Source organism: Dipodomys merriami, unplaced genomic scaffold, assembly GCF_024711535.1.
Source record: "Dipodomys merriami isolate MVZ:Mamm:240054 unplaced genomic scaffold, mDipMer1.0.p SCAF_57, whole genome shotgun sequence".
Lineage (NCBI taxonomy): Eukaryota > Metazoa > Chordata > Mammalia > Rodentia > Heteromyidae > Dipodomys > Dipodomys merriami.
The window spans coordinates 2,112,857-2,128,467 of record NW_027206146.1 but is presented as its reverse complement, the minus strand read 5'-3'; the positions used below and the strand labels follow the sequence as shown (position 1 = coordinate 2,128,467).

Genomic DNA, 15,611 nt, shown 5'->3' with positions numbered 1-15,611 from the left:
CTCAACCACCAGAAAACCAGAAGTGGTACTGTGGCTCAAGTGGTGGCGTGCTAGCCTGGAGCAAAATCTCAGGGACAGCACCCAGGCCCTGAATTCAAACCCCACCACGGGCAAAAAGGAAAACAAATAGCCAAATGTTTGTTTTGTTTTCAGTTGTTGTTGTTTAACTAGTCCTGGGGCTTGAACTCAGGGCCTGGGCACTGAGTTCTGACTCTTTGTGCTCAAGGCTCCCGCTCTACCACTTGGGCCAGAGCCAGAGCTGCACTTCTTTTTCTGAGTAGTTGACAGGAGATGAGTCTTATGGAGGTTCCTGCCCAGGTTAGCTTTGAACTGGGATTCTCAGATCTCAGCCTCCTGAGTGCCTAAGATTATGAGCTACCAGTGCCAGTGTATTGGAAAGTAAACAGTTGGTATTTACACCTGAAATACATTTTTTCCTTGCAGTAAGTACAAGGAAGGAATTGAATACTGGGTCTTGCCCATTCTAAGCAAGCACTTTACCAATGAACAACTCTCCTAGCATACCAGGTCATTTTTAACTTGATTAAAATAATGTGTGTGTGTATTATACATATACATTATGTGTATGTTTGCATTTTGGAGTAATTTAATTGAAATCATTAACATACCCATTATGTCACACAATTATCACTTTTTGGTGATGCAGATGTTTAAAACCTTTCTTGGCACTTTGAAACATGCATTCATAATGGTTAACTTCCCTCATTGCATGGTGCAGTATCTCCCAACTACCTCTGACTCCTGTTTTTCTGAATGATGCAGCTATGCACGTCCACGTGTGAGTATTGATTAGGACGTGTCATCATGCTCCTGATGCAGATGCTCACATCTGTATGGTGCACTGACTGTCAATGTTCTTTCTCTATTTGCCCTCTTCTTCGTGGTAAAAGTGGGCATTTCTTTCCCACCGTTTTCAACTGGGGCTACTGTGAGTCCCAAGGTTTTGTCTTTGCCGTCCAGGAAGTTAACAGGAGCATCCGCCTGTGGCCCAGTGTGACCCTGGGCTTCTCCATCCGCACCTCTGGGGACTCTGTGCACAGAGCCCTCAATGAGACCTTGGGCATTCTCACAGGGCAGGAGGAGCCAGTCCCCAATGATTCCTGTGGGTCTGGCCCCCCCAAAGCCACCATGGTGGGGAACAAATGGTCCCCCCATCTGTGTCAGACTAGGCTTCTCGGGCTGTACAAGTTTCCCCAGGTGAGTCCTCTTGAAAGTCTCCCCCAGTGATGATGACGATGGTGAGTGGTGTGAATGGAGCTGGAGGGGAAACTGAGCAGCTCTGTGTGGGAGCCGGATCCCTGTGATTGCCCTCCTACCTGGCAAGGTTCTCCTCGGCTGAGCCTCATTCTGAGGGGACTGTAATCCTATTGCATTGATGAGAAAACTGAGGTTAGTAGAACAGGGGTAGGTCTAAGCGCTATGATAGAGCACTGCGAAGGCTGTAGTTTGAGCCCAGGCTTCCAGGCTCACACCCTAAGCCTTCTCTGCATCCCACTGATTTCTCCAAGTCAGGCCCTGGCTGTCCATCCCACAGCAGCCTCTGCATCATGCTCATACCTCAGCTATCTGTGCATGCGTCTGGTATTGCTGGGGCTTAACTTGGATCTTGCACTTGCTATGAGAGGGCTACACCACCCAGCCATACCTACGGTCCTTTTGCTTTTAGGGTTTTTTGTGTGTGGGTATGTAAGTGCTGGTCTTGGGGCTTGACATCAGGGCCTCAATGCTGTCCTTGAGCTCTTATGTTCAAGTCTAGTCTTTTATTACTTGAGATACAGTTCCACTAGCAGCTTTTTGGAAGCTTATTGAAGATACGAGTCTCAAGAACTTTTTCTTGCCCAGGCTAGCTCTAAACCCTGATCTCCTGCATAGTTAAGAGTAAAGGTGAAATAAAAAAAAAGGATAGGTGTGGAACTGGGAAGATGGCTCAGGTGATAGACTGCCCTGGGTTCAATTCCTGAGCACCACATAAACAGCTCTGTGGCTCAAGTGGTAGAGTGCTAGCCTTGAGCTGAAGAGCTGAGGGACAGTGCCCAGGCCCTGAGTTCAACATCCTTACAAGATGCTTTTATATATGCCCAAGAATTAATTGAACTGCTTCAGACATTTCTAACTGTGGTGGGACTGATGTTTATTACTGTGCTAGGTAGGGATGTGAGGTAACTGGGACGGGCTCTTGGATCATGCACAAGGGCCCTCCCTATTCTTGTCTGGCAAATCTTGCCCCGCAGACTTGCCTCGAACCCCCTGCGTGGCCAATGCTATTCTTACCAATGTAATCCTGTTAAATAGCCTTTACAGTGGAGGGAAAAGGATAACTAACTGGGAGGTGGGTCTGCCATTAAAACAAAAAAGGGGGAATCTGTGGAGCACATGGGTAGCAAAGATGGCACTGAGAGGGAGTTGAGTGGGCATAGCCCAATTTGTTTTTTTTTTTTTTTTTTTTTTGGGTCCGGTCCTGGGGCCTGAACTCTGGGTCAGGGCACTGTCCCTCAGCTCTTCAGCTCAAGGCTAGTGCTCTACTACTTGAGCCACAGCACCACTTCCAGCTTTTTTCTTTTTGCTTATGTGGTGCTGAGGAATTGAACCCAGGGCCTCAGGCATGCAAGGCAAGCTCTCTACCACTGAGCTACCTTCCCAGCCTCCCGATTTGCTTTATGTTCAATAGGTAACCAGCCTGCGGAAGCTTAGGTGCATGATAGGGTGTGACCTTGACAGTGATTGGTTCCTCTTCCTCCCCTCCCATGCCACCCGGTCTTTTTTGCTTTAAAAAGGGCTTGCTGTGTGTTAATAAACGAGTTTTCCTGCTTGACTTGACTCCCCGCCGCATCTGATTGTCTCCCAGGCTAAGGGAAGCTGGGGAATGGGTGAGCAGCTGCACTTACCTTTCCTCGGACCCCGTTCGTCTTTCATGGGAGAGATGAAGACCTGACACCAAGGTCCATGGACAGATGGACAAAAATGAAAGACCCTATTGAAAAAACTGAAAGTAAGCCTGGCCATGGTGGCTCACAACTTTTTTTTTCTTTTTTGCCAATCCTGGGGCTTGAACTCAGGGCCTGGGTGCTGTCCCTGAGCTTCTTTTGCTCAAGACTAGCACTCTAGTTGGGTGCTGGTGGCTCACACCTGTAATCCTAGCTACTCAGGATCATGGTTCAAAGCCAGCCCGGGCAGGAAAGTCCGTGAGACTCTTATCTCCAATAAACCACTAGAAAACCGAAAGTGCACTGTGGCTCAAGTGGTAGAGTGCTTGCCTTGAGCTGAAGAGCTGAGGGATAGTGCCCAAACCCAGAGTTCAAGCCCCACGACACACCAAAAAAACAAACAACAACAACAAAAAAATGCTAGCACTCTACCACTTGAGCCACAGCACCACCTACCAGCTTTTTCTGTCTATGTGGTACTGAGGAATCGAACCCAGGGCTTCTTGCATTCAAAACAAGCACTCTACCACTGAGCCACCTTTTCAGCCCCTCTGGTGGTTTATTGGAGATAAGAGTCTCACAGACTCCATCAGGTGGGTCAGGTTACAGCAAGGATGCAAATTCTGAGGGAGGATGGAGCTTAAGGATGGGTGGAGGCTGTGTTACAGAAGTGCGTCTGTGCTGCGGACTTGGGCCTTATGGCACGGATGGCAGGCACCTCACCTGTATGGTCTGGGTGAATTGGTCTGTTCTCCCTGTTTCTTGCTGTTCCTTACCCATGCCTGAGTTCTGTTTGTATCCTTCCCCTATTGCTTGGCCCCTGACAGCTCAATCGCTCATCTACACTGCCAATCCCCAGTGACAAGACTCCTTTCCCTTCCTTCTTCCAGACCACAGCAGTGACCTCTCGTCTTCCTGAGCTGTGACTCAGCGGGTGCTCTGTTTTGCATGGTCCTGGGTGGACATCCCGGTCCAGGATGATGACTGGGCAGCAGGCTGACTCCCTGGACACCCAGGAGCCAGGTCAGGCTGGTGTCTGCATTGAGTTCAACCTCCAACTCCCTTCCCAGGTGTCTCAGGAGAAGGTGGGATTCTCTGTGCAGAAGATGCAGAGATGCTCTGCCACTTGTTTCTGATCTTCATGAACAACTCCAAATTTGAGCTCATCCTGCAGGGCTTGCTGGGTCTTCGGGTCTGGGTAAGCCTGGATTTGCTGCAGATGGCCCAGGCCCTGTCTGTACCAGGTGTCTCCCAGGTATTATGTGGGTCCTTTGTCCTCTGCATCTCAGCAATCTGGTACCTGGGTTCCAGGAGTTCCTTGCTGGCCCTCACCCCATCAGGACCCCAGAGGACCTGTTCACACAGGAGTTCTGGGAGGCTACCTTCAGCTGTAGGCGGCCCCACAGGAATGCCACAATGGCAGAGAGTGCCTGGTGGCCATAAGCTTCCTTTCCGGGAAGTGCGTCGAGTGGATGTTGTGATCCCAGCTATCTACAGCATTGCCCCAGCTATCTAGACCTGCTAGCCTGTGCGTGTCAAGATGGGACCTACACAGACCCTGGACACTCAGAGAAACATGTGGAGTGGGCAATTCTGGGAGGGTAGAGGATAGTACCCTCAAGCCGTCTGAGCTGTGACCATGGGGCAGAGACTGTGCTCTTCAGCAGAGATGTCTATGCTGTAAAAATGCAATTCAGTAGGTCCATTTATGAACACAGTCTATCTTTTTAATTGGCTTTACCTTTATCATTTACATTGGTCTGTTTTTACTAAGTAGTTGTACAAAGGAGGTTCAATACCAGAAGTCTAGTTCCGCCTTGTGATCCATCTCACCCTTAAAGGTGAACACTAAGGGTTGGGCTGGGAGGCAGCTAGGGAGAGACAGCCCCGAAAAGGGGGTGCTCGTGTTAAGTTCACTCAGATGATGTGGGCATCTTCTATGCCACTGAGAACACATGACTGTGAACCAGAAGTTTTTTGTTTTTGTTTTTATTTTTTATATTTTGGTCAGGGCCTGCGCGCTGTCCCTGAGCTTTTCTTTCTCTCTCTCTCTCTCTCTCTCTCTCTCTCTCTCTCTCTCTCTCTCTCTCTCTCTCTCTCTCTCTCTCTCTCTCTCTCTCTCTCTCTCTTTGGTTCTGGTCATTGGGCCTGAACTCTGGGCCTGGGCACTGTCCCTCAGCTCTTCAGTTCAAGGCTAGCACTCTACCACTTGAGCCACAGTGCCACTTCCGGCTTTTATCTTTTTGCTTATGTGGTGCTAAGGAATCGAACCCAGGGTCTCATGCATACAAGGCAAGCTCTCTACCACTGAGCCATCTTCCCAGCCCCAAGCTTTTCTATTTTTTGCTCAAGGCAAGTGCCCTACCACTTTGAACCATAGAGCCACTTCTGGCTTTCTGGTGATGAACTGTAGGTAAGAGTCTCATGGGCTTTCCTGCCTGAGCTGGCTTTGAACTGCAATCCTCAGATCTTAGACTCTGGAGCAGCTAAGATTACAGGGCTGAGCCACTAGCACCTGGCTCAGAAAAATATTACTGCTTGATGATAAAGATAAGCATATCTGTGTTCATTATTATTTATTCACTGTTACTTTATTAAAATTTCTTTCTGGTTTCACAAGAAGTTAGCAAGAACATTTTTGTGAGTTTCTGCAAATGCCACAGGCTGCCTGTGTTCCTGTGGGCATGGTGGATAGCTGGCCCTGCTGCAGTCCTGCTAGCTCCTCCCAGCTTCCAGTGGCCTGTCACCATTGTGTACAATGACCCCTTCCTTCCCCAGCTCCTCCCTTTCCTCAGGAAGGTGTGCTTCAAGAGCCCTGATGGTAGCGAGATTTCGTTTGATGTCAGTGGAGATCTGGTTACACAATCTGTCATTGTGCAGGGGCAGAAGACCCCTGAGGGCATATACCACTTGGCTCCCACAGGCAAGATTGACCCTCGGATCTCTTCTGGGAATGGATTGTCCATCCTGTTGAAGGAAGATGTCCAGGGCTGGTGGGAGGCCTATGCTGGTCCTCAACTGTTAGAGAGAAACACAGACACTGTGCTGTTGTGCCAAGTGAAGAAAAGCCAAACCCTGCAGGTCCCTGTAAGTGGGGTCCGCTGGCTGGGAAATGCAGTGTATGTGTGGTCTCCACCTATGGTTCTGGAGGTCAAAGCCCAAGAGAGACTGGTGGGCCCATTTCCATGGTTTGGCTCGCTTGGCCCTGGCCAACCAGGTGACCCTGCCATCCCCTCTGGAAGGCTCTTGGATTCCCCTCCTTGGGTTCTTCTGTGACCGAGATGGAAGGCTCCAGTGTGCTCCTAGGGTGGGTCCAGACATCCCTGTGACGTCCCCTGGACAGTCACTGATGTCCTGTTCACCATCCCCAGGTGCCCAGCTCTGTGTGCAGCAGGAGCTGTTCTCCGGGGTTCAGCCAGGCTGCCAGGCAAGGGGCTCCCCCCCACTGCTGTTTTGACTGCAGACCCTGCCCTGAGGGACAGTTTTCAGATTGAATAGGTGAGGGAATGAGGGACTGGTATCCAAAGAGCCATCACTGATTTCCCTCTAGTGAACCAGTGCATGACCTCCACTGCATTATGCACCTGGTCTGGAAATGCTGAGCCAGAAGCACAGCACACAGAGGCTGAGCCTGGGAAAACCAAAGTGCAAGGCAAGGAAGACAACTCTCATGCACCATTCTGCCCAGGCAGAAATGTTCCCACTCCCCTTCTCCACCTGTAGCCTGGCTATACTCGTGTCATTCAGAGCTACAGGAGATGGCAAGCGTCATGGTTCAGGTACATCCTGGCAGAAAAGTCAGTAAGACTTGATCACTGTGGAACTGGTGGCATTTACTATCTTAGCAATGATGGGAGCCTAAACTTGAGAGATTAGAGCTCAGGCACTTGGGACAGACACCCCAGAGCCAGCTTTTCTAGGAAGAAAGGGAGACTCATCTCAAAAATATCTAGCAGAAGGGCTGGGAAGGTAGCTCAGTGGTAGAGCGCTTGCCTTGCATGCCTGAGGCCCTGGGTTCGATTCCTCAGCACCACATAAGCAAAAAGAAAAAAGCCAGAAGTGGCGCTGTGGCTCAAGTGGTAGAGCACTAGCCTTGAGCTGAAGAGCTGAGGGACAGTGCCCAGGCCCAGAGTTCAGGCCCCACGACCGGACCAAAAAAAAAAATTTTTTTTTAAAAAAAATCTAGCAGAAAACAAAGCTGGAGGTGTGGCTTATAAGGGTGAGGACCTGAGTTCCAACTGTGCAAAATGAGTGAAGCACAAGCTGTCTCCACTGGGCTTCATCCTTTGGCTACTGCTGGCAATCTTCCAGTGGTTTTTGTTGTTGTTGTTAATATTGTGGGTCAGTACTGAGGCTTGAACTCAGGGCCTGGCATGGTCTCTGAGTTTCTTTGGCTCAAGGCTTATGCTCTAACCCTTGAGCTTGTGCTCTAACCCTTGAGCTACAGCCCCATTTCTGGCTTTTTTGGTCTTTAATTGTAGATAAGAGTCTCATGGTGCTGAGAAGGTGGCTCAGTGGTAGAGTGCTTGCCTAACATGCAAGCAGCCCTAGGTTCATTTCTTCAGCACCACATAAAGAAAAAGCCAGAAGTGGCGCTGTGGCTCAAGTGGTAGAGCACAAGCCTTGAGCTGAAGAGCTGAGGGACAGTGCGCAGGCCCAGAGTTCAGGCCCCATGACCAACAAAAAAAAAAAAAAAAGAAAGAAAGAAAAAGAAAAAAGGTCTCATGAACTCTTCTGACTGGGCTGGCTTAGAACCCTGACCCTCAGATCTCAGCCACCTCAGTAGCTAGGACGACAGGCATGAGGCTAGTATTCAATAGGTTATTTTATTCTCCTGGAAGCAAACCTATCTCATTTCTGATTTATAATCCTTTGTACATTATGTTTGTGACATTCACATAAGGTAACACGATAGTGTGGTGTCAAGCAATAGTAATTTATTCTTCCTCAGTTCTGGAGACTGGAAGACGGAGCACACACTGCAGCAGGGCTGATCTCTTCTGAGGCCCATATCCTGGGATGCTAGATGGTCACCCCGAGGTCTTCTGGGGCTTATCCTCTGCCTTAGAGCACAAATCCCCTGCTCTTTGAAGGACACTGCTCACCTAGTATCAGAGCACACCCTAATGAGTTTGTTTAATCCTAATGACTTCTACTCCAATGCAATTTATTCGAGTCACAGTCTCAGATAACTGGGGATAGGATGACAACAATCATGTTTTGTTGGATACAACTAAGCAAAACCCATCCGCCAATGAGGAGAGTTATCACCCCCAATTTGAGAACAAAACCTACATGGAAAGAGGCCAAATGAAATACTATACTAGGGTGTACATTTTCCTATAGCATTGGGCCCAGTCTCACCCATCCCAGCTCTTATTGCTAATAACCGTTTGCGTAGAGGACGTAGCTTATGTGGGAGTCTAGCAGGGGCAAGGCACTGGGTCCAATCATCATTATCACAAGACAAGGAATAATCCTTAAGAACGTTAATGGATGTCAAGCTTTGGAGGGTGGGGAACAGACCTTCACAGAGCTTGTGATTTTATTCCAGTAAAATTACTGGTTCTCGGTGTCCCCCACAGACATGAAGAGATGTCTCCTGTGCCCCAGGGACCAGCACTCCAGCCCTGCCCAAGACCAATGCCTGCCCTGGCCCGAGGCCTTCCTGTTCTTCGAGGAGCCCCTGGGGCTCACCCTGGCCATGGCGTCCCTCATGCTGACTGGCCTGGCAGTGCTGGTCCTCGGGACATTCTTGAAGCACCAGGGCAGACCTGTGGTCAAGGCCAACCACTGGCCTCTCAGCAACTTTCTCCTGGCCTCCCTGGGCCTGTGCGCCCTTGTGTTCCTGGGCCAGCACACAGCCACCCTGTGCCCCCTGTGCCAGACCACCTTTGCTGTGGTGTTCACTGTGGCGGTCTCCTCTGTCCTGGCCAAGACTCTCACTGTGGTGCTGGCTTTCAGGGTTACCAGGCCCAGGGACAGGTTGCAGGTGTGCCTGGGACCCAGCACCAATCCGTCTGTGGTCCTGGCTTCCTCCTCAGTCCAGGTGATTGTCTGTGCAGTGTGGCTGGGCATGTCCCCACCATTCCTGGATATGGATAAGTGCTCTGAGCCCAGGCACATTGCCATCCAGTGCCAAGAGGGCTCCGGAGTGGCCTTCTCCTGCCTGCTGGGCCACGTGGACTACCTGGCCTCAGGGACTTTGTGTGGCCTTCCTGGCCCGGGGCCTGCCTGACGCCTTCAGTGAGAGCTGCGTCACCACCTTCAGCATGCTGCTGTTCTACAGTGTCTGGACAGCCTTCCTGCCCCTGTACCACAGTGCTCAGGGCAGGTCCTTGGTGGCTGTGGAGACCTTCTCCATCCTGGCCTCCACTACAGCTCTGCTGGGTGGCATCTTCAACCCCAAGTGCTACCTCCTCCTGCTGAAGCCTGAGTGCAACACTGCAGTCCATTGCATCCAGGACAGCAGGTTCACTGAGAAGGCAGAGAAAGGGGCTCTGTAGCAGGTGTCTTTCCCGGTCCACGCCACAAAGCTTCACGAGTCAGCCCTCATGGAAGACATGGACCACATGATTTTTGCTTGTTCCTTCAAGGTGGGTTAAAAGGAATTAAATGAGGGGCTGGGAAGGTGGCTTAGTGGTAGAGTGCTTGCTTGCATGCCTGAGGCCCTGGGTTCGATTCCTCAGCATCACAGAAGCAAAAAAAGAAAAAAAAGACAGAAGTGGCGCTGTGGCCCAAGTGGTAGAGCGCTAGCCTTGAGCTGAAGAGCTGAGGGACAGCACCCAGGCCCAGAGTTCAGGCCCCACGACCGGACCCCCCCCCCCAAAAAAAAAAAAAAGAATTAAACGACAGATCTAGAGAGATGATGAAAGTGGTTCAGAACACTACTGACTATTGGATCAAGATGGCGGACACGGATGGTCATAGACTATCCTCTCTATGCAGTAGTGAAAAATGTTCATAGTTAAGAGAGTTATGATAATGATGTTGAGGAGGACAAGTGTTGGTAAAAATAGGGGAAATCGAAGCTCTCAACTACACCTGGTTGATGTAAGATGGAAATGGTCAGTTCCTGGGAAGATCACCATGTGGCTTACCATGTGACCCAGAAATTCTCTCCCCTTAGGGATATACTCAAGAGAAATGAAGTCAGGTTTACAAAGAAAGTGTGACTAGGGGCTGGGAAGATAGCTCAGTGGTAGAGTGCTTGCCTTGCCTACATGAGGCCCTGGGTTTGATTCCTCAGCACCACATAAGCGGAAAAAGCTGGAAGTGGTACTGTGGATCAAGTGGTAGAATGCTAGCCTTGAGCTGAAGAGCTGAGGGACAGCACCCAGGTCCAGAGTTCAGATCCTATGACCGACAAAACAAACAAACAAACAAAAAAGGTGTGACTAAATGTTGAGAGAAGCATTATTACTCAGTCTAAAGTAGAAACAATGTAAATGTCCATCTGCTGAGTGGACAGACAGGTGGTGGCATCTGGACAGAAGGGATTTGATTTCACAATAAAAAGGACTGAAGTACTAATTCATAGTACAACATGGACAAACCTTGGAAACATGCTGTGTGAAGGATATCAGACACAGAGTACAATTCCTTTTTTTTAATTGTGAAAATACTGTACAGAGGGGTTACAATTACATGGCAAGATAATGAGTACATTTCTTATCAAGCATTGTAGCCTCCTCCTTTGTTTCCCCTTCCCATCCCTTCCCATCCTCCCCCAGCACCCCCCCCCCCGCACCAAAGTTGTAAAGTTCATTTTCAACATAACGACTTAATACATCTCATTGTTGCAATGGGTTCACCTGTATCCCTATTTAAACGATTTGTTTTTCCCCCTCCCCTCCACAAATTATACCGACATCAAATACAGTGAAAGCAGGGGTTATACTGTGGGGGAGGGACATACAAAGCAACAAAGAAAAAACACAGAGTAAGATTCTGACATACAGTGTCCCTTTTAAGATTCTATTTGCAGGGGCTGGGAAGGTGGCTCAGTGGTAGAGCCCTTGCCTTGCATGCCTGAGGCCCTGGGTTTGATTCCTCAGCACCACATAAGCTAAAAAGAAAAAAGCTGGAAGTGGCGCTGTGGCTCAAGTGGTAGAGCGCTAGCCTTGAGCTGAAGAGCTGAGGGACAGCGCCCAGGCCCAGAGTTCAGGCCCCACGACCGGACTCCCCCCCCAAAAAAACCCCAAAGATTCTATTTGCATATAGTATCCTGCGTAGGCAAATTCATAGAGGCAGAATTTGTTTTGTGGTTTCATTCAGTGTGGACGAGGGGAGACCAGAGGTTGGGGATGTGATAAAGGCTGTTCCATTTCTTTTTGTGGTGATAAAATTCTAAAAGTGACGTTTGTGATGGCTGCACAGCTTTGTGAAACTCATAGGTTTACACACTCTAAATGGATGGATTTGTATATGTGAACAAAACTAGTACTGAAGAAAAAAAGACATCAATCAGCTACAAAGCATGGACCTTCACTGCATTCTGACTTTTTATATAAAAATACACAAGTATTAAAAGGTGAACTGTTGGCGGGTGCCATTGGCTCACACCTGTAATCCTAGCTACCCAGGAGGCTGAGATCTGAGGATTGCGGTTCAAAGCCAGCCTGGGCAGGAAAGGCCATGAAATTCTTATCTTCAATAAACCACCAGAAAACTGCAAGTGGCGCTGTGGCTCAAGTGGCACTCGCCTTGAGCTGAAGAGCTTAGGGACAGAGCCCAGGCCTAAAGTTCAAGCCCCACAACTCACAAAAAAAAAAAAAAAAAGAGCAACTGTTAGAGGTTGAAACACCAGTCAGTGATATACAAGAGATACTGATGGACTTTATTCTTTTTTTGTATTGTGGCCAGGTGCTGGTGGCTCACACCTATAATCCTAGCTGCTCAGGAGGTTGAGATCTGAGGATTGCAGTTTAAAGCCAGCTATGGCAGGAAAGTCTGTAAGACTCTTATCTCCAATAAACCACCAGAGAACCAGAAGTGGAGTGTGGCTCTAAGTAATAGAATACTAGCCTTGAGCCAAAAAGCTCAGGGCAGCACTCATTCCCTGAGTTTAAGCCCCACAACCATCATCAACACACACACACACACACACACACACACACACACACACACACACACACACACACACACGTACATTGTGGTTATGTTAGAAAAACATTTTTTTTTTTCTGTTGGTCATGAGTCTTGAACTCTGGGCCTGGCTGCTGTCCCTCAGCTCTTCAGTTCAAGGTGAGCACTCTACCACTTGAGCCACAGTGCCACTTCTAGCTTTTTCTGTTTACCCATTGTGCTGAGGAATTGAACCTAGGGCCTCATGCATGCTAGGCATGCACTCTACCATTGAGCCACCTTCCCAGCCCCTAGAAAAACATTCTTACAGAATAATTATAAAATTATATAAAGTTAGGGTTATTTTCAATTGATTGGTCATGAATCCATGGAACAGAGACAAATTGTTCTCTGTCCTAACCTTTTATGTCTAAAACTGACCATAATAACAACCCTCATAAAAAGCATGGGCTGGAGGATCTGCTAGTACAGGAACTTGGTGGGACCTATGCAGGGGGCACATCTCATTTCAAGTACTAGGCTGAGCTCCAGAGCACTTTTGAGATTTTATATATATATATATATATATATATATATATATATATATATATATATATATTTGTTGTTGTTGTTGGTCATAGGGCTTGAACTCTGGGCCTGAAAGCTGTCCCTTAGCTCTTCAGCTCAAGGCTAGCGCTCTACCACTTGAGCTACAGCGCCACTTCCAGTTTTCTGATAGTTTATTGGAGTTAAGAGTTTCAAGGCCTAGGGCTGTGAAGGTGGCTCAGTGGTAGAGAGCTTGCCTTGCATGCATGAGGCCCTGGGTTCGATTCCTCAGCACCACATAAGCAAAAAGAAAAAAGCCGGAAGTGACACTGTGGCTCAAGTGGTAGAGTGCTAGCCTTGAGCTGAAGAGCTGAGGGACAGCGCCCAGGCCCAGAGTTCAGGCCCCACGACCGGACCCCCCTCCAAAAAAAAAAAAAAAAAGAGTTTCAAGGCCTTTCCTGCCTGGGCTGGCTTTGAACTGCGATCCTCAGATCTCAGCCTCCTGAGTATCTAGGGTTATAGGCATGAGCCACTGGCGCCTGGCTGAGATGCTATATTTTATAGGGAAAAATGCATCCATTTTACTACTATACCTTGCTTTGGGAGGGTCCCCAAAGAGAACAAGTCTTGGAAACAGCCTCTTCTTTCTTCAGTTACTGCTTTTTTTTGTCGGTTGTGGGGCTTGAACTCTGGGCTCTGACCAGGATTACAGGCATGAGCCACCGATGCCTGAGTACAACCCTGCTTCTTTAAAGGACCTTACATCTCTAGTGAGAATAATCTCTGGGATCTTTTTTGTCCAGCTGCTCACTAAGTGACCATGTTGCCATTGTTCTTGTCCTGTACACCATCTTCTCTGTTTTAGTCACCTCCATAATTCTTTTGAAACTCAGGTAACTTTCCCACCTAAAAACCTTTCAACAGTTCTCTACCACTGAGCTTGTAAGTGGTGTGTCTCCTCACCTTCTATTTCTCCTGTCAGTTTGTGACATTCTACATTTCTGCAGCTTTTAAGTCCTTTATCTTCTGACATGCTCATTGGCCTTTGCATAGAGTGTTTTCTTTCTGAAAGACCCTGACAGAGCTGGTCTTTAGCTCCTGTGCAACTGACCACACCCCTCTTTGACTTCATTCTTTCCAGGTCAGTTGTCCTGAACTCTGTGTATTGTGGGTACTTACAGGCTACAAGCAAATCTGACTTGCCTTGGATACCTTCCTAGCTTGTTTGGTAGGTGCTCAGCCAGTGGTCAAAAAGCTGGGTGGGGGCTGGGAAGGTGGCTCAGTGGTAGAGCGCTTGCCTTGCATGCATGTGGTCCTGGGTTTGATTCCTCAGCACCACATAAGCAAAAAGAAAAAAGCTGGAAGTGGCACTGTGGCTCAAGTGGTAGAGCGCTAGCCTTGAGCTGAACCGCTGAGGGACAGCACCCAGGCCCAGAGTTCATGCCCCATGACCGGACCCCCCCCAAAAATTACCCATAATTCTATTAAATGCTTAAAAAATTAGAATGTACAAAGCTGTAGAAACAACCTTTATCTCCTATAAGGTGAAAGTGATAAGTGATACTCAGGAAATGAGAAGCTGCTCAACTTATACTAAAGATTGACTTTATGTACATATATTAACTTGGAAAATTTACCAACCAATCTTTATTATGAAGAATTTGTATTGCTCTCTGGTGCCTAACATATACTTTCCCAAGGGATGATATTGGACATGTATTTTTAAATATTAAAAAAAAAAAAGCTGGGTGGTGCATGGCTAGCACCCCTAGGACCCCGGGACAGCTGCTTCAAGATCGGCTGGGGCTAGAGGCTGAGGGGCGGGGCAGGATGGGGTGGTGGTGGAGGGGTCTCTGCATGAGGAGTGTTCTCACTTCCCATTGGTTCTCAGGAATGGTGGATTTCAGTGGCAGCCGCTGGGCAGAGGTTTTTAGCCCCGGTTCCTTCTTCTCTGGCCACTCAATAAATGCTGTCTCAAGGAAATATGACACAATAGGTCAGTAACTGAGATTTTCATTAAGTTCTGTCATCTGGATAAAAGATGGGGGGGCTATCTCTGATATTTGTTAGGTTTTAAAAAAGAGGTGATGAGTAAAAACAGCATCATGCAGGTGGTATTCAGGTAAGGGGTAGGTTTGTTTATCGTTCTGGCTGGCACCAGGCCGTCTTGGCCCTCCACGAGGTTGGGAAAGGCCTGGGAAAGACCTGGGAAAAGAGGGCATCTGGGCCTGGGCTAGGCCTTATCTAGGGTATGGACGGAGAAAGGTGTGGCCACATGAAATTCAGAGGTGACTTCAGAGAATGCAGATGTGACCTCTTCCAGGTGTGCCAGTTGCCTAGGTAACGCAGGTACTGGGTGGAGACGTTGCTGCGAGGAGGGTGGAGTCTGCTGCCATCCTGGAGCGGACCTTAAAATACTGTTGCAGGAACTTGACAGGCCAGGGAAAGCTCAAGAGTATGGGAGACACACATGTACACATGTAAGCTGAGTCTGTCTATATATATGTATATATATATATATATACACACACACACATATACATACATATACAGGCTGAGTCCATCCATCCATCCATCCATCCATCCATCCATATCTGTATGACTGTGTTCTCAGTATAGTGTGAGTGCTGGAGTCCTCTTCCAGGAGCTCCTACAGCGAAAGTGGCTACCGTGAGCCGCCATTTTGCAGACCGGCAAACTGAGGTTCCAGGCCGGCCGCTCACCCGCCCGCCCAGGTGAACGGCGGCGACGGGAGATGGAAGTCTGCTATTCTCACCTCCTACCTCGCTGCGGCTCCGACACCAGAAGCCCACACCCGTCTGGGTGCCGCGGAGGGTGGACAGGGGGCGGCGCAGATAGAAGGGGTGGTCCACCATAGCGGCGCTTCCGGCACGAACAGGAAGTACACCCTCTGGAACTACAACTCCCAGAAGCCGCCGCGCCGCGTCCTTGTCGACACCCGGGAGCTGCCGCCATTGTCCGTGGTCGAGCTGAGGCCGTCACGAAGTCCGCTGCTCTGGAGAACTCGCGCGGAGAGGCGGCACCAGGGCTGTT

General features: G+C 48.9%; 1 pseudogene; it reads left to right on the top strand.

The window, feature by feature from the left end:
• Nucleotides 1–825: 825 nt before the first annotated feature.
• LOC138812416 (vomeronasal type-2 receptor 26-like) lies at nucleotides 826–9,451 on the top strand (annotated as a pseudogene).
• Nucleotides 9,452–15,611: the final 6,160 nt, after the last annotated feature.